This window comes from Montipora capricornis, chromosome 7 (genome assembly GCF_036669925.1).
Source record: "Montipora capricornis isolate CH-2021 chromosome 7, ASM3666992v2, whole genome shotgun sequence".
Taxonomy (NCBI): Eukaryota; Metazoa; Cnidaria; class Anthozoa; order Scleractinia; family Acroporidae; genus Montipora; species Montipora capricornis.
Genome location: NC_090889.1, coordinates 19,944,703 through 19,964,702, shown reverse-complemented (window position 1 = coordinate 19,964,702; position 20,000 = coordinate 19,944,703). Strand labels below are relative to the sequence as shown.

General features: G+C 40.3%; 4 pseudogenes; all 4 read right to left on the bottom strand.

Moving 5' to 3' along the window:
• The window catches only part of LOC138056388 (nuclease-like), a 2,841-nt pseudogene extending 2,095 nt beyond the window's left edge, over nt 1-746 (bottom strand).
• Nucleotides 747-3,221: 2,475 nt separating this feature from the next.
• LOC138057391 (type I iodothyronine deiodinase-like) lies at nt 3,222-6,824 on the bottom strand (annotated as a pseudogene).
• A 3,960-nt stretch (nt 6,825-10,784) lies between these two features.
• LOC138057390 (type I iodothyronine deiodinase-like) lies at nt 10,785-14,483 on the bottom strand (annotated as a pseudogene).
• A 3,923-nt stretch (nt 14,484-18,406) lies between these two features.
• LOC138057389 (type I iodothyronine deiodinase-like) overlaps nt 18,407-20,000 on the bottom strand; it is a 3,334-nt pseudogene continuing 1,740 nt past the window's right edge.

Here is a 20,000-nt window from a genome sequence, read left to right as displayed (position 1 = left end):
TAATACGAGAGTAAGTATATGGAGGGAAGTCATCTTCGCGTTCATTCGGAAAGGAAAAAGAAAACAGTAGAGTTTCCTTTCCTGTTTACGGAACGTGCAAAAACAGGAGTTTTCAAATTAAGGTTTTGGATAAAGGAAACTCGCCGATGATTGCCTGTCCAACTTGAAAATTAATCCTTTATTTAAATGCCACCTCAATGTGAATGAGATGTGATTACCTCATTTTTCAATCAGGGCCGTGGTAACAGGTTGTGATCATGTTACCCACACTGACCAGCGTATCAAGTGGAATGTCGTCCTTTCTTGCATTTTTAGATACCATAAAAAAAGAAGAAATCAATGTCAGCCGGACTTTTCTCCCACTTTGATTAGTAATACCATATAACAACGGAATAGTAATATGTGTCCAACATGCAACTCGGATAGTTAATGAAATAAGTTAATCAAAACATGAATCGTTACTGGTAATGAAATATTAAACGCCCATGAAAACGTGTCACAAGGTTTGGGTGTCTATTCAGCCGAAAAGTCAAAAGATAGGTTTTTCAAAACACTTTAATTAGTTAAACTCGACTTTAACTTGACTATTACTATCATCGACTATTATTATTGTTTTAAACACATCTATCACGGACCAGCAAAACGAACGATAAAATCCCGACATTTCGGAGTCCTCATGACGCCATTGTCAAGGTAACTTGTGGGCAAAGTGTAAATTGTAACAAGTGGTTGAAGCAGAGTTAGCGATGAATTAACATACTAGAGAGCAGGAAAATAAAAATTACACGATTACTGGCTCGCTGGTTCGCACGAATGGAATCCGATTTCACGTTCAGAATGGGTCTTTCTTCTCTAAACTTGCACCAAAGACTGGTTTCATGATGTGATCGCAACAATCGAAGTGATCGCAAAAACAACCCCAATACAACGATGCGGCGGTAGTGATCATTGCTACATATGAAAACAACACGCTCTGCGACGTCGCGACGGCGATCGCAGAAATAGAAACTTAGAAACTAATTAATGCTACACGTTTTTCGACTGGTAACCCAGTAATTAAATTAACCAACATTCGTTATTGAAAAGCTGACATTTCGAACCCTTATCCAAGACTGACAATTTGCATTTCGTAACTCAAATGATACACCCAAAATTAATCATGTTAATTCTCGTGTTTCAAACACCCATCGATGCAGCACCACGGATTCCTTAGAAACTAACGACAAAAGAAGACGTATTTAGGATAGTTCGTGTCACATCTGCTTCTCTGGTGTCACGTGTCCAAGCTTGTCGCTAGAACAGCACCACAAGCAAGTTTTTGGAAGGGAGGGGTGGGAAAGAACACAGACAGGATAAGGGTACCCGAGGCTTTCGGCTATTGACTTGCTCCGTAGGGAGAAACCTTGATAGACTTTTATTTCATCGTCTGTTTGAGTGTAATCCAAACAAAGAATCACGTTGACGATTATATTAAGGATTCAACCATTAATCTGGCATCTTTTGAGTCAGGTGTTAAGTGTGTTGCCAGAGGAGATCGTACATGTCCTGATTGGAGCACAGATACGTGATGTTATTGGTTGTCTGTCATGTGGGCCGTAATGTTATTGGCTAGGACGATTGGACTAGTGCACGTGAGTGGTTGGTTCGTTTGGATCCTCTCTGTTAGTGATATTGTTGTTGTGGTAGTTCACTGTAAGTGCACTACACAATATGTAGGGAGTTTAAGCAAAGACGACGTCGACCGCTACGCCAACGAAAATGTCATTCCAAAATATAACTTAACGCTATAGCAAGTATTCCGCAATTATTCCATCTTGTTAATTTGTACAATAAGGGTAAACTATCATGAAACTGGATAGATATGAACGGTTGTCGCCAAAACCTAAAATGTTGTGATTTGCCGTTGTTAATTTGTGGAGTATGGCACAGAAATGCACAGAAATTCATGCTCACGTTCAGCACGGCTATTTTTTTTCTTTTTTAACCAATTAGCTTCTTGCATTGTGGCGTTCTCGTGGCCGTAGCCGTCGTCTTTTCTTAAACTCCTTGATCTAATATAGTGTAAGTCCGTGGCAGATAGGCCCGCAGCGCGTGCGTAAATCACGAGAATGTTAAAACAGGTATATTTTCAGGAAGCGTGTTTGAATTTCAACAAATGAGCCCCAAGATTGGCAAGAATTTGTAACGCTGATAAATACTAAAGCAGCTTCTATTTCCAAAACGATGGAATTACCTGGTGATAAATAACCTCAGACTTAATTGATTAGAGTGTAACGTGAAGTGCTAGTTTTGTACCCCAAATGAACCATGTGAGCGTTAGCCCTACTAATGGAAATGGGCCCACACAAGGACAGAGAAAAACTCTGACCAGGGTGGGAATTGAACCCACAATCTTCGGGTTAGATCACCGCTGCTCGTCTGGGAGTGTGAATTTTTGGCTTTTGCAGAATGAATGGTCGACCTCACGGGTTGGATGTTGAATTCGCATATTTCTTGTCGAACTTTATAAACTACAATCTTGGACAAAACTCATTGGGAAAATGTGGCCCTCTAATAAAGAGTAAATTCTTCCTACTTTGCCCCCTCCCCCCATTTCAATGTTTTTTCAAAAAGCGACCAAAGGCTCGCACAGTATTTTGCATTACATTATCAATATTGGTAAGGGGGGAAGGACCACTGTATTTTGTGAGTGCGTGCCAAATGATGCTTAAGCTAGAATTTTTCGCAACAGTTTTGTCCAAGATTGTAGAAAGAAAGAAAAAACAAACTGACAAAAGCAAAAACCCGGTGTCTTGCCATCATTTTGTCAGAGATGTATCCTTTTTTTTTTTCGCGAGTTGTTAACCCTGGTTTTCACTAGCGACGCAAGCATAAGAGCGCGTATTTCACCGTGAAAACGAGGTTGACGCAAGCAACTTGCTTGCTTGCTTGCGTTCGGTTACGTCGTGTAAACCGAAACAAAGCATAAGCACAAGGAAATTTGCTACGTCTGGCCAATTAAAGCACTCGTTCCAGATTTCCCGCGTCTGATCATTTAAACAAAATGGCGGATGCCGTGGTTGATTTTTATGATTATGGAAAACAAAACGCAGCTCACTTGAAATTTATCGAATAAAGCCGTGTTTCAAGTTACTGCACTACCACACGTACGCATTGCGTGCTTATTTTTTTGTAAATAAGTTGGTTTCCGGTCAATCAGATGAGTAAGTTTTTGAACACAGTTTAATGCATTAAGCCTTCCTTTATTGAGAGAACTTGGCAATTGTTTTAATCATGCCATTGTTCATTGTATTATTTTGTTAAAAAAAAAAGTACAATCCATCGTATACCCATTGAAAACGTCTTAGCTTGCCAAATCAACTACCTAACTATCGAGATTCCTTCTGTTTAGATTAGCCTTAGCGTCATTGCCCAAACACCAAATCCTCATATCCACACTATTAGTCGAGCCATAGAGATCCACATTCAAATGGTGTTTTTCCTTTATGGCTGTCATCCAGGATTTCGGACTTCGTAGAGGTGAACAAAAAAGCGGCTAGAATGGACAGAAGATTCAGGAAACTAAACGATTTCAAGTTAAGTATTAACATTGATCTCTCTTCGCCAGGAACAAAAATTGGCAGTTTATCAGTTTCACCTTTCGCAACATATAATGGTTTAACTTGAAAGGAACTCCTTTGAAACTTGGTTTTATTGGCTATGTCGATACCACTGTCATTGCAACGAATTATCAAATTAAACTAGCGGTCATCACATAACTTCCTCTTGACGTGCCGGCCGGCACGTTGGGGTCCCTATTCCAAACAAACAATGGCCACCCTGTTGGTGTCCTAAGCATATCCTTCAAAAATCGAACTATAATTTCATTAAGAAGTCTCATCGTCTCCGGATTCTTAACAAAGAAAAACGTTTTTTTTTGTATTATTAGAAATATGGCCGATGATCACGTGAGTGAAAACCAAGAATAGTAGTAAAAGTAACCCATGTTCAACCTCGTTCCCAGAGCCTTTCTCTGCCGAGAGTCTCTTCCCTGGGAACGACGTTGATCCACATTAACCCTCACGGCAAGGGTAGGGAGGAGTCATTTTTCCAGTGGGTAGCTTCCTTAATCACGGAGTGAATCATAATATTGAAGTTTTCGGATTAGTCTCAAAGCACTTTTGGATTTGGCTCGTTAAGAACAAGATTTCTTATATCAAGAGAAGCATATTTACTCCGTAGGGCATTCTCATATACGGTCCTTAAAAAATGAAATATGCTGAAGGGGTTGCGGGGGGGGGTGGGGGATTTTTGCGCTATAAAGTCACGTGACCAGCCGCCATATAAGTCTTTCCGTAAGAAGAGGGAAAATATCTGTTTACAAACATTTCTTTCTTTTTTTTTTACAAATGTGCCAGCCACTGAAATCGAAAAACCAAACACTTCGTTCCAAAAACTAACGAGTCTCTGGTTGCTTCAATTCCCAGGGGATTTGCTTGAAAAACCAGCATGGAAGCACTGACTTCGTGCAAAAAAAGCTATGTAGGCTATTTCGAGCCTACCTTCCCTTACAGAAGAAGGCTTAAATTACGAAGTCTAATGTTACGAATATTAATTAATGTCATTCGTGTTAAAAGTACAATGAATCATCATGAAAAATTTTCATTTGAATTATCCGAATTACATTGATTGGGGAAATAACAGGAATTGCTACAGTCTTTTAAAAAATGTTAGACATAAAAAACCTTGTTTGACAAATCGATATTGATGGCATATCACAAGACTAAATGAAGACCGGCGAGTTAGAACTTCTCCCCCGTTTTAGGACGTAGTTACAGAGTGGTTTTGTATTTTTCTAACCACTTTTCCACCTCCCCTAAGTTGTAGTTGTAGGGACCCGTCCCACCCTCGTACACTATCTTGCCTTGCTGTATAATATACAGTCTCTCGGGCCAGGCTCCATACGCGTCGTTCGCTTCATTCTGCATCGAGTCGACCACAATAGGAGCGGTGCATGAACAGAACTCCTGCAAACGTTTGGCGGCGTCACAACGCTCTATTAAATTCTTGTGTTGCTGGATTTCCACGTTGTTCTATAATGAGTGGAATAAGGAAGGTGAAAAAGTAAGCCATTATTTCATTTTTTCATCATGATGCGTTACGAAGCTACATGTATGGGGGATAAATATTATGATAGCCTGTGCATGTCCAATCCCTTACCCTCCTGTAATATTGTTAAAATCCAGTCTCGACCCCAGAACTCGTCTCTTGACTGAGGGAGAGATGAGCTCTGGGGAACCCTCAAGCATAATGTCTTCTCATTGGTTTTCGTGAAGAACAATAAAAAGAGTCTCTAATTGGTGCATTCATGTTACACGTTGTTCAAATAGCCAATATTTGGCTATGAGAACCCTACGGTGCATGTTCTCCTACACAGAGTTTCCCAGAGCCTTAGGCCGATCCGAGGCTCTGGTGACGAGAATGTGTTAAAATCAAACAATTATACATCCAGTTTGTGACTTATAGCGAAGAAGACTCAACGTTGTTTTTTTTGGGGGGGTGGGGGAAGGGGGAGGAGGAGTGACCAGAGACCCGTTTCTCGAAAGTCCCGAAAGTTTTCGGGCCCAAAAAGCCATTTGTGAATCTGCCAACCGCTCGTTCAGGAAAGCCAATTTTTAAACATGTTTTCAATGTTACAAAAAGCAAACTGACTGTGAAGTTTGTTGCCTTAAATCCTCTCCGTTCTTGAGATACAGAGGGAATTGTGACACCCGAAAATGGCCCGTAAAGTTTCGGGACTTTCGAGAAAAGGGCCCCAGGTCCGTAGCCAAAAAAAAAATTATAACTGAGCCAATGTCCATGGTTAAATTCTCTCCGCAGGTATTTTAAGCGTTTATCATATGAGTACATTTCAAAGACAACTCTGGAATCGCGCTTTTTTTTCAAAATTCACGAAAAAATGACTCAGGCAAGTAGCTCGGAGTGCGTCATACTCTAAGCTAAGGCGCTGGTGACGTAGATTGATCTGCAGGACGCGAAAGTGACCTAAGGACTTTAACCTCCATATGGTAGCCTAGTTTTCCCGGAGGAATTGGATGAAGAAGATTAAGACATGTTTATGAACAAAGACCTATACAACCCCACCTTATAAGGTAACTAAAAGTGCACTTAAAAGGTTATGAAATCTCGTCTAAAATAAAAAAAAAACAGAGAAGAATATGGTGGCCAGTACTTACATTCCAACGCCAATCATCCGTTGGGTGAGCTTCGCTAATGTATACTGTAAGAAAATCTGCAACTTTGTCAAAATTGTGAACGACGGTCTCAAATTCTTTCACAAAAGTGACAAGGAACGGTGGTCAGGTGCAGCTGCCGAAGTTAAGAACAAGCGGGCGATTCCCTTTAGTAAAATCTAACAGCTTGCATTCTTTTCCATCAACCTTGGCAACTGTGCAATTCGGAGCAGAAAAACCAAGCTTAGCCACCTTGTTTAAATCACCGACCAGTATTTTTACAATGGAGACGAAGTGCTTGCGTCCACCGTAAACGTCCCAAAAGTTTTGGTATGGAACACGATTGCTCTCTTCTTCGAACTTTTGAAGCTTGTTCTTAAGGATTGGAGTGTGGGACAACACCACTTTCACAACAAAGGCGACAATGCATTTGATGTAAGTTAAACCAAGTGCTATGGCATACGGTAGGCTCTTCATCTTGATAGCGTGATAAACTGAGTGAAAACATTCGAGGTTGCAAAGTGGCTTCCACGGATTAGATCGGCTTTGCAATTGATAGCAATAGACCTCTTAAGCTTGTAAGTTTTGTTTTCCAATTTCAGACCACGTGATGTTGTCAAGGGAATTTACCTTTTGTTTTGTCAGAAGTTATGCGTACATATTCACGTGCATAGGACGAAATTTGAAAGAAAGTTTTCCCTAGGGTAATATCACGTGGTCTGAAATTGCAAAACAAAATGTACAAGCTAAAGAGGTCTATAGAATCAATAGTAGAACAGTCTTGCAAACGACATACTTCATTGGCCAATTGTGACACACTCAGGGTTTGCGTGAAACCTTATCCCCCACGCACAATTTGCGGACGAACTCATATTTGTTTCTTTGCCTCTGCTTCAGTAATCTTACTTTACTTTACCTTAGTTTAGTTTAGTTTAGTTGAAACGTTTGCAAACAAAATATTTAATCTAAGAAACGTATGGGAAATTCATTTTCAAGAAATAGAATGGGCAACAAATCGATTTCAAATGAAGTGTTAAAATGTCGCGCCACCGTTGAAGCGTTTCATCCCATCTCTTTACTTAAGTCTCTTGTAATGTAAATAACTAATCTACATGTCTGAGGTATTGTAATAAACAAGAAATAAACAGACGTATTGAGGAATGACATGGCAGACGATAATGAGTGACTGTCCTGTACTAATTATGCGCAGGTTGAAGGATCGTGCAACAATACCAGTATATAAATCCACCTCTCAAATTTAATACAGTGTCAGGTAGACAAGTATTGAGAACATAGATTATTGTCAGCTTAAGGATATGGTTCTGATATACCACTAAATTCTCTCGACCATTCAACTAAGAAATATATGGAAGTAGTTAGGATAATTAACTGTTAGATCATGGGGGTTAAAGGATTAAGAGGCTTAGGCTTGTCCCAATTTCTGTGGAAAAAACAAAAAAGAGTGCTTCAAAAGTGCAACAAATTGCTCAAATAGTTGTAAAAGGTGCTCACTAAAAGTTGCTAAAACTTTTGAGAGAATCCCTTGGAAATTTTTCAACAGTATGTCTATAAAGAAATGTGCGTTTGAATTGAGGGTTATGGAATGCTTTCACTCACGTGATCAGTAACCTTTTTTTTTACCCTGAAACAAAAGAAAACATTTGCATGATAATAGAGCTCAATTCCTGGAGGATTAGTTGGGTACACCAACATGGCTGCCGTTCTATTGTTTAGGATTACCAACATGGCCGCCGTGACGTCACGTGAAAACACTCTATAGACGGAAGACTGAAATGATCCACGGACTCAACTTGACAAAAGACTTTTTTGCAGATACAGGAGCATTTGATTTCGATCGTTCAAATAGCTATTATGGGATGCCCAGGAAGCAAACACGTATTAACTTGCCCCAAGAGCATCCCATAATGTCTTTCGAAACAATAGAAATCAAAATGTCCGCCGTCTTTGAAAAAAAGTCTACTTAGTTAAGCAACTGTCACTTTCTAGACCTCCGGCCTAAATCGCTTCATAGCTCAGTTGGTAGAGCAGTACACTGGCTCGCAAAGGGTCATGGGTTTGAATCCCGTCCCGTCGTATGTGAGCTGAAACAACGTGAAGTTTCAGGTGAGGATTCGGTCGCTAAGTAACCACCACGCATACTCAACACAATGAGTTTTGACCCATGGCAGAGGTCTATTTTCTCGTACTCGTCAGTCCAGCGAAACCAAAAGGAAAAGAGACCTTTGCTAGCAGGGAAATGACAGGATAGACCCTATTGCGCAACTATGCCGATTTCCGACACAGGAAAAAAAACTTTAAATACTACACGTTTTTCAACTGGAGACCCAGTAATTAAATTAACCAACATCCGTTATTGAAAAGCTGAAATTTCGAGCCCTTGTCCAAGACTGCCAATTTGCGTTTCCTAACTCAAATGATAGACCCAAAATTAATCATGTTAATTCTTGTGTTTCAAACACCCATCGATGCAGCACCACGAATTCCTTAGAAACTAACGACAAAAGAAGACGTGTTTAGGAAGATTCGTGTCACACGTGCTTCTCTGGTGTCACGTGTCCAAACTTGTTGCTAGAACAGCACCACAAGCAAGTTTTTGGAAGGGAGGGGTGGGGAATAACACAGACAGGATAAGGGTACCGGAGGCTTTCGGCTATTGCCTTGCTATATGCAGAAACATTAATAGACTTTAATTACATCGTCTGGTTCAGTGTAATCCAAACAAAGAATCCTATTCACGATTAAGCATTCAACCACTCATCTGAGCTAAAGTCATCTTTAGAGTCAGGTGTTAAGTGTGTTGCCAGAGGAGATCGTACATGTGCTGATTGGTTATTGATTGTCTGTCATGTGGACCGTAATGTTATTGGCTATGACGATTGGACTAGTGCACGTGAGTGGTTGGTTCGTTTGGATCCTCTCTGTTAGTGATTATGTTGTTGTGGTAATGCACTGGAAGTGCACCACACAATATTTCACCCAGTTGTAAGAGTAGAGAGTTTAAGCAAAGACGACGTCGACCGCTACGCCAACGAAAATGTCATTCCAAAATATAACTTAACGCTATAGCAAGTATTCCGCAATTATTCCGTCTTGTTCATTTGTACAATAGGGGTGAACTATCATGAAACTGGACAGATATGAACGGTTGTCGCCAAAACCTAAAATTTTGTGATTTGCCGTTGTTGTTTTGTGGAGTATGCCACAGAAATGCACGGAAATTCATGCTGCACGTTCAGCACGACTATTTTTTTTCTTTTTTAACCAATTATCTTCTTGCATTGTGGCGTTCTCGTTGCCGTAGCCGTCGTCTTTGCTTAAACTCCCTGATCTAATATAGTGTAAGTCCGTGGCAGATAGGCCTGCAGGGCGTGCGTAAACCACGAGAATGTTAAAACAGGTATATTTTCAGGAAGCGTGTTCGAATTTTAACAAATGAGCCCCAAAAATTGGCAAGAATTTGTAACGCTGATAAATACTAAAGCAGCTTCTATTTCCAAAACGATGGATTTACCTGGTGATAAATAACCTCAGACTTAACTGATTAGAGTGTAACGTGAAGTGCTAGTTTTGTACCCCCAAATGAACCATGTGAGCGTTAGCCCTACTAATGGAAATGGGCCCACACAAGGACAGAGAAAAACTCTGACCAGGGTTGGAATTGAACCCACGACCTTCGGGTTAGATCACCGCTGCTCGTCTGGGAGTGTAAATTTTTGGCTTTTGCAGAATCAATGGTTGACCTCACGGGTTGGATGTTGAATTCGCATATTTCTTGTCGAACTTTATAAACTACAATCTTGGACAAAACTCATTGGGAAAATGTGGCCCTCTAATAAAGAGTAAATTCTTCCTACTTTGCCCCCTCCCCCCATTTCAAGGTTTTTTTGAAAAAGCGACCAAAGGCTCGCACAGTATTTTGCATTACATTATCAATATTGGTAAGGGGGTAAGGGGGGAAGGACCAATGTATTTTGTGAGTGCGTGCCAAATGATGCTCAAGCTAGAATTTTTCCCATGAGTTTTGTCCAAGATTGTAGAAAGAAGGAAAAAACAAACTGACAAAAGCAAAAACCCGGTGTCTTGCCATCATTTTGTCAGAGATGTATCCTTTTTTTTTTTTCGCGAGTTGGTAACCCTGGTTTTCACTAGCGACGCAAGCATAAGAGCGCTTATTTCACCATGAAAACGAGGTTGACGCAAGCATAAGCGCATGCGCAAGGGTTAAATCTTTTCCTTTTCCTTGTTCTTGCGCTTATGCTTGCGTTCGGTTGCGTTATGTAAAACGAAACACAGCATAAGCACAAGGAAATTGGCTGCGTCTGGCCAATTAAAGCACTCGTTCCAGATTTCCCGCGTCTGATCATTTCAACAAAATGGCGGATGCCGTGGTTGATTTTTATGATTATGGAAAACAAAACGCAGCTCACTTGAAATTTATCGAATAAAGCCGTGTTTCAAGTTACTGCACTACCACACGTACGCATTGCGTGCCTATTTTTTTGTAAATAAGTTGGTTTCTGGTCAATCAGATGAGTAAGTTTTTGAACACAGTTTAATGCATTAAGCCTTCCTTTATTGAGAGAACTTGGCAATTGTTTTAATCATGCAAGGTACAATCCATCGTATACCCATTGAAAATGTCTTAGCTTGCCAAATCAACTACCTAACTATCGAGATTCCTTCTGTTTAGACTAGCCTTAGCTTCATTGCCCAAACACCAAATCCTCATATCCACACTATTAGTCGAGCCATAGAGATCCACATTCAAATGGTGTTTTTCCTTTATGGCTGTCATCCAGGATTTCGGACTTCGTAGAGATGAACAAAAAAGCGGCTAGAATGGATAGAAGATTCAGGAAACTGACGATTTCAAGTTAAGTATTTACATTGATCTCTCTTCGCGAGGAACAAAAATTGGCAGTTTATCAGTTTCACCTTTCGCAACATATAATGGTTTAACTTGAAAGGAACTGCTTTGAAACTTGGTTTTATTGGCTATGTCGATACCACTGTCATTGCAACGAATTATCAAATTAAACTAGCGGTCATCACATAACTTCCTCTTGACGTGCCGGCCGGCACGTTGGGGTCCCTATTCCAAACAAACAACGGCCACCCTGTTGGTGTCCTAAGCATATCCTTCAAAAATTGAACTATAATTTCATTAAGAAGTCTCATCGTCTCCGGATTCTTAACAAAGCAAAACGTTTCTTTTGTATTATTAGAAATGTGGCCGATGATCACGTGAGTGAAAACCAAGAATAGTATTAAAAGTAACCCTTGTTCAACCTCGTTCCCAGAGCTTTTCTCTGCCGAGAGTCTCTTCCCTGGGAACGACGTTGATCCATGTTAACCCTCACGGCAAGGGTAGGGAGGAGTCATTTTCCAGTGGGTAGCTTCCTTAATCACGGAGTGAAACCTTGGCAGGAGAATCATAATATTGAAGTTTTCGGATTAGTCTCAAAGCACTTTTGGATTTGGCTCGTTAAGAACAAGATTTCTTATATCAAGAGAAGCATATTTACTCCGTAGGGCATTCTCATATACGGTCCTTAAAAAATGAAATATGCTGAAGGGGTTGCGGGGGGGGTGGGGGATTTTTGCGCTATAAAGTCACGTGACCAGCCGCCATATAAGTCTTTCCGTAAGAAGAGGGAAAATGTCTGTTTACAAACATTTCTTTCTTTTTTTTTCACAAATGCGCCAGCCACTGAAATCGAAAAACCAAACACTTCGTTCCAAAAACTAACGAGTCTCTGGTTGCTTCAATTCCCAGGGGATTTGCTTGAAAAACCAACATGGAAGCACTGACGTCGTGCAAAAAAAGCTATGTAGGCCATTTCGAGCCTACCTTCCCTTACAGAAGAAGTCTTAAATTACGAAGTCTAATGTTACGAATATTAATTAATGTCATTCGTGTTAAAAGTACAATGAATCACCATGAAAAATTTTCATTTGAATTATCCGAATTACATTGATTGGGGAAATAACAGGAATTGCTACAGTCTTTTAAAAAATGTTAGACATAAAAAACCTTGTTTGACAAATCGATATTGATGGCATATCACAAGACTAAATGAAGACCGGCGAGTTAGAACTTCTCCCCCGTTTTAGGACGTAGTTACAGAGTGGTTTTGTATTTTTCTAACCACTTTTCCACCTCCCCTAAGTTGTAGTTGTAGGGACCCGTCCCACCCTCGTACACTATCTTGCCTTGCTGTATAATATACAGTCTCTCGGGCCAGGCTCCATACGCGTCGTTCGCTTCATTCTGCATCGAGTCGACCACAATAGGAGCGGTACATGAACAGAACTCCTGCAAACGTTTGGCGGCGTCACAACGCTCTATTAAATTCTTGTGTTGCTGGATTTCCACGTTGTTCTATAATGAGTGGAATAATGAAGGTGAAAAAGTAAGCCATTATTTCATTTTTTCATTATGATGCGTTACGAAGCTACATGTATGGGGAATAAATATTATGATAGCCTGTGCATGTTTAATGCCTTACCCTCCTGTAATATTGTTAAAATCCAATCTCGACCCCAGAACTCCTCTCTTGACTAAGGGAGAGATGAGCTCTGGGGAACCCTGGAGCAAAATGTCTTCTCATTGGTTTCCGTGAAGAACAATAAAAAGAGTCTCTAATAGACTACTTTCGATATATAAAAATTCAGTCCAAAACAAAAGGCATCATGTCCAGGCTCTAGGGAATAAACTCATACAAATCCTTATATTTATTCCCCAGAGCCTCGAGATGATGTCTTTTGTTTAGGATTGAATTTTAATATATCGAAATTGGTCTATTGGTGCATTCATGTTACACGTTGTTCAAATAGCCAATATTTGGCTATGAGAACCCTACGGCGCATATTCTCCTACACAGAGTTTCCCAGAGCCTTGGGCCGATCCGAGGCTCTGGTGACGAGAATGTGTTAAAATCAAACAATTATACATCCAGTTTGTGACTTATAGCAAAGAAAACTCAACGTTGTTTTTTTTGGGGGGGAGGGGGAGTGGGGGACGAGGAGTGACCAGAGACCCGTTTCTCGAAAGTCCCGAAAGTTTTTCGGGCCCAAAAAGCCATTTGTGAATCTGCCAACCGCTTGTTCAGGAAAGCCAATTTTTAAACATGTTTTCAATGTTACAAAAAGCAAACTGACTGTGAAGTTTGTTGCCTTAAATCCTCTCCGTTCTTGAGATACAGAGGGAGTTGTGACACCCGAAAATGGCCCGTAAAGTTTCGGGACTTTCGAGAAAAGGGCCCCAGGTCCGTAGCCAAAAAAAAAAATTATGACTGAGCCAATGTCCATGGTTAAATTCTCTCCGCAGGTATTTTAAGCGTTTATCATATGAGTACATTTCAAAGACAACTCTGGAATCGCGCTTTTTTTTCAAAATTCACGAAGAGATGACTGAGGCAAGTAGCTCGGATTGCGTCATACTCTAAGCTAAGGCGCTGATGACGTAGATTGATCTGCAGGGCGCGAAAGTGACTTCCATATGGTAGCCTAGTTTTCCCGGAGGAATTGGATGAAGAAGATTAAGACATGGTTATGAACAAAGACCTATACAACCCCACCTTATAAGGTAACTAAAAGTGCACGCAAAAGGTTATGAATTCTCGTCTAAAATAAAAAAAAAAACAGAGAAGAATATGGTGGCCAGTACTTACATTCCAACGCCAATCATCCGTTGGGTGAGCTTCGCTAATGTATACTGTAAGAAAATCTGCAACTTTGTCAAAATTGTGAACGACGGTCTCAAATTCTTTCACAAAAGTGACAAGGAACGGTGGTCAGGTGCAGCTGCCGAAGTTAAGAACAAGCGGGCGATTCCCTTTAGTAAAATCTAACAGCTTGCATTCTTTTCCATCAACCTTGGCAACTGTGCAATTCGGAGCAGAAAAGCCAAGCTTAGCCACCTTGTTTAAATCACCGACCAGTATTTTTACAATGGAGACGAAGTGCTTGCGTCCACCGTAAACGTCCCAAAAGTTTTGGTATGGAACACGATTGCTCTCTTCTTCGAACTTTTGAAGCTTGTTCTTAAGGATTGGAGTGTGGGACAACACGACTTTCACAACAAAGGCGACAATGCCTTTGATGTAAGTTAAACCAAGTGCTATGGCATACGGTAGGCTCTTCATCTTGATAGCGTGATAAACTGAGTGAAGACATTCGAGGTTGCAAAGTGGCTTCCACGGATTAGATCGGCTTTGAAATTGATAGCAATAGACCTCTTTAGCTTGTAAGTTTCAGACCACGTGATGTTGTCAAGGGAATTTACCTTTTGTTTTGTCAGAAGTTATGCGTACATATTCACGTGCATAGGACGAAATTTGAAAGAAAGTTTTCCCTAGGGTAACATCACGTGGTCTGAAATTGCAAAACAAAATGTCCAAGCTAAAGAGGTCTATAGAATCAATAGTAGAACAGTCTTGCAAACGACATACTTCATTGGCCAATTGTGACAGACTCAGGGTTTGCGTGAAACCTTATCCCCCACGCACAATTTGCGGACGAACTCATATTTGTTTCTTTGCCTCTGCTTCAGTAATCTTACTTTACTTTACCTTAGTTTAGTTAAGTTTAGTTGAAACGTTTGCAAACAAAATATTTAATCTAAGAAACGTATGGGAAATTCATTTTCAAGAAATAGAATGGGCAACAAATCGATTTCAAATGAAGTGTTAAAATGTCGCGCCACCGTTGAAGCGTTTCATCCCATCTCTTTACTTAAGTCTCTTGTAATGTAAATAACTAATCTACATGTTTGAGGTATTGTAATAAACAAGAAATAAACAGACGTATTGAGGAATGACATGGCAGACGATAATGAGTGACTGTCCTGTACTAATTATGCGCAGGTTGAAGGATCGTGCAACAATACCAGTATATAAATCCACCACTCAAATTTAATACACTGTCAGTAGACAAATATTGAGAACGAAGATTATTGTCAGCTTAAGGATATGGTTCTGATATACCACTAAATTCTCTCGACCATTCAACTAAGAAATATATGGAAGTAGTTAGGATAATTAACTTTTAGATCATGGGGGTTAAAGGATTAAGAGGCTTAGGCTTGTCCCAATTTCTGTGGAAAAAACAAAAAGGAGTGCTTCAAAAGTGCAACAAATTGCTCAAATAGTTGTAAAAGGTGCTCACTAAAAGTTGTTAAAACTTTTGAGACAATCCCTTGGAAATTTTTCAACAGTATGTCTATAAAGAAATGTGCGTTTGAATTGAGGGTTATGGAATGCTTTCACTCACGTGATCAGTAACCTTTTTTTTCCACTGAAACAAAAGAAAACATTTGCATGATAATAGAGCTCAATTCCTGGAGGATTAGTTGGGTACCCCAACATGGCTGCCGTTCTATTGTTTAGGATTACCAACATGGCCGCCGTGACGTCACGTGAAAACACTCTATAGACGGAAGACTGAAATGATCCAAGGACTCAACTTGACAAAAGACTTTTTTGCAGATACGGCAGCATTTGATTTCGATCGTTCAAATAGCTATTATGGGATGCCCAGGAAGCAAACACGTATTAACTTGCCCCAAGAGCATCCCATAATGTCTTTCGAAACAATAGAAATCAAAATGTCCGCCGTCTTTGAAAAAAAGTCTACTTAGTTAAGCAACTGTCACTTTCTAGACCTCCGGCCTGAATCGCGTCATAGCTCAGTTGGTAGAGCAGTACACTGGCTCGCAAAGGGTCATGGGTTTGAATCCCGTCCCGTCGTATGTGAGCTGAAACAACGTGAAGTTTCAGGTGAGGATTCGGTCGCTAAGTAACCACCACGCATACTCAACACAATGAGTTTTGACCCATGGCAGAGGTCTATTTTCTCGTACTCGTCAGTCCAGCGAAACCAAAAGGAAAAGAGACCTTTGCTAAGAGGGAAATGACAGGATAGACCCTATTGCGCAACTATGCCGATTTCCGACACAGGAAAAAAACCTTTAAAATACTACACGTTTTTCAACTGGAAACCCAGTAATTAAATTAACCAACATCCGTTATTGAAAAGCTGAAATTTCGAGCCCTTGTCCAATACTGCCAATTTGCGTTTCCTAACTCAAATGATACACCCAAAATTAATCGTGTTAATTCTTGTGTTTCAAACACCCATCGATGCAGCAGCACGGATTCCTTAGAAACTAACGACAAAAGAAGACAAATTTAGGATGGATCGTGTCACATGGGCTTCTCTGGTGTCACGTGTCCAAGCTTGTTGCTAGAACAGCACCACAAGCAAGTTTTTGGAAGGGAGGGGTGGGGAATAACACAGACAGGATAAGGGTACCGGAGGCTTTCGGCTATTGCCTTGCTATATGCAGAAACATTAATAGACTTTTATTACATCGTCTGGTTCAGTGTAATCCAAACAAAGAATCCTGTTCACGATTAAGCATTCAACCACTCATCTGAGCTAAAGTCATCTTTAGAGTCAGGTGTTAAGTGTGTTGCCAGAGGAGATCGTACATGTGCTGATTGGTTATTGATTGTCTGTCATGTGGACAGTAATGTTATTGGCTATGACGATTGGACTAGTGCACGTGAGTGGTTGGTTCGTTTGGATCCTCTCTGTTAGTGATTATGTTGTTGTGGTAATGCACCGGAAGTGCACCACACAATATTTCACCCAGTTGTAAGAGTAGGGAGTTTAAGCAAAGACGACGTCGACCGTTACGCCAACGAAAATGTCATTCCAAAATATAACTTAACGCTATAGCAAGTATTTCGCAATTATTCCGTCTTGTTCATTTGTACAATAAGGGTGAACTATAATGAAACTGGATAGATATGAACGGTTGTCGCCAAAACCTAAAATGTTGTGATTTGACGTTGTTGTTTTGTGGAGTATGGCACAGAAATGCACGGAAATTCATGCTGCACGTTCAGCACGACAATTTTTTTTCTTTTTTAACCAATTATCTTCTTGCATTGTGGCGTTCTCGTTGCCGTAGCCGTCGTCTTTGCTTAAACTCCCTGATCTAATATAGTGTAAGTCCGTGGCAGATAGGCCCGCAGCGCGTGCGTAAATCACGAGGATGTTAAACAGGTATATTTTCAGGAAGCGTGTTTGAATTTCAACAAATGAGCCCCAAAATTGGCAAGAATTTGTAACGCTGATAAATACTAAAGCAGCTTCTATTTCCAAAACGATGGAATTACCTGGTGATAAATAACCTCAGACTTAATTGATTAGAGTGTAACGTGAAGTGCTAGTTTTGTATCCCAAATGAACCATGTGAGCGTTAGCCCTACTAATGGAAATGGGCCCACACAAGGACAGAAAAAAACTCTGACCAGGGTGGGAATTGAACCCACGACCTTCGGGTTAGATCACCGCTGCTCGTCTGGGAGTGTGAATTTTTGGCTTTTGCAGAATCAATGGTCGACCTCACGGGTTGGATGTTGAATTCGCATATTTCTTGTCGAACTTTATAAACTACAATCTTGGACAAAACTCATTGGGAAAATGTGGCTCTCTAATAAGGAGTAAATTCTTCCTACTTTGCCCCCTCTTCCCATTTCAATGTTTTTTCAAAAAGCGACCAAAGGCTCGCACAGTATTTTGCATTACATTATCAATATTGGTAAGGGTAAGGGGGTAAGGGGGGAAGGACCACTGTATTTTGTGAGTGCGTGCCAAATGATGCTTAAGCTAGAATTTTTCGCAACAGTTTTGTCCAAGATTGTAGAAAGAAAGAAAAAACAAACTGACAAAAGCAAAACCCGGTGTCTTGCCATCATTTTGTCAGAGATGTATCCTTTTTTTTTTCGCGAGTTGTTAACCCTGGTTTTCACTAGCGACGCAAGCATAAGAGCGCTTATTTCACCGTGAAAACGAGGTTGACGCAAGCAACTTGCTTGCTTGCTTGCGTTCGGTTACGTCGTGTAAACCGAAACAAAGCATAAGCACAAGGAAATTTGCTACGTCTGGCCAATTAAAGCACTCGTTCCAGATTTCCCGCGTCTGATCATTTAAACAAAATGGCGGATGCCGTGGTTGATTTTTATGATTATGGAAAACAAAACGCAGCTCACTTGAAATTTATCGAATAAGGCCGTGTTTCAAGTTACTGCACTACCACACGTACGCATTGCGTACCTATTTTTTTGTAAACTTACTCATCTGATTGACCAGAAACCAACATATTTTTGAACACAGTTTAATGCATAAAGCATTTCTTTATTGAGAGAACTTGGCAATTGTTTTAATAATGCCATTGTTCATTGTATTATTTTGTTTAAGAAAAAGTACAATCCATCGTATACCCATTGAAAACGTCTTAGCTTGCCAAATCAACTATCTAACTATCGAGATTCCTTCTGTTTAGACTAGCTTTAGCTTCATTGCCCAAACACCAAATCCTCATATCCACACTATTAGTCGAGCCATAGAGATCCACATTCAAATGGTGTTTTTCCTTTATGGCTGTCATCCAGGATTTCGGACTTCGTAGAGATGAACAAAAAAGCGGCTAGAATGGACAGAAGATTCAGGAAACTGACGATTTCAAGTTAAGTATTTACATTGATCTCTCTTCGCGAGGAACAGAAATTGGCAGTTTATTAGTTTCACCTTTCGCAACATATAATGGTTTAACTTGAAAGGAACTGCTTTGAAACTTGGTTTTATTGGCTATGTCGATACCACTGTCATTGCAACGAATTATCAAATTAAACTAGCTGTCATCACATAACTTCCTCTTGACGTCTCGGCCGGCACGTTGGGGTCCCTGCTCCAAACAAGCAACGGCCATATCCTCCATGAATCGAACTATAATTTCATTAAGAAGAATCGTCGTCTCCGGATTCTTAAGCAAAGCTTTTCTTTTGTTTATTGGAAATATGACCAATGATCACGTGATTGAAAACCAAGAATAGTAGAAAACGTAACCCATGTTCAACCTCGTTCCCAGAGCTTTTCTCTACCGAGAGTCTCGCTTCCTGGGAAGGAGGTTGATCCATGTTAACCCTCACGGTAAGGGTAGGGAAGGGTCATTTTCCAGTGGGTAGCTTCCTTAATCACGGAGTGAAACCTTGGCATGTGAATCATAATAGTGCAGTGTTTGGATTAGCTGCAAAGCATTTTTGGATTCGGCTCGTTAAGAACAAGATTTCATACATCAAGAGAAGCGTATTTACTCCGTAGGGCATTTCTCATATACGGTCCCTAAAAATTAAATATTCTGAAGGGGGTGAGGGAGGTGGGTGGGGAGATTTTTGTGCTATGAAGTCACGTGACCCGCGGCCATATAAGTCTTTCCGTACGAAACAAGAGGGACGATATCTGTTTACAAACATTTCTTTTTTTTTTCAAATGCGCCAGCCACTGAAATCGAAAAACCAAACACTTCGTTCATAAAGCTAACGAGTCTCTGGTTGTTTCAATTCCCAGGGGATTTGCTCGAAAAACCAACACGGAAGCACTGACGTCATGCGAAAAAGCTATGTAGGCCATTTTCCCTTACAGAAGAAGTCTTAAAGTCTACTGTTACGAATATTAATTAATGTCATTCGTGTTAAAAGTACAATGAATCACCATGAAAATTTTTCATTTGAATTATCCGAATTACATTGATTGGGGAAGTAACAGGAATTGCTACAGTCTTTTAAAAAATGCTAGACATAAAAACCTTGTTTGACAAATCGATATTGATGGCATATCACAAGACTAAATGAAGACCGGCGAGTTAGAACTTCTCCCCCGTTTTAGGACGTAGTTACAGAGTGGTTTTGTATTTTT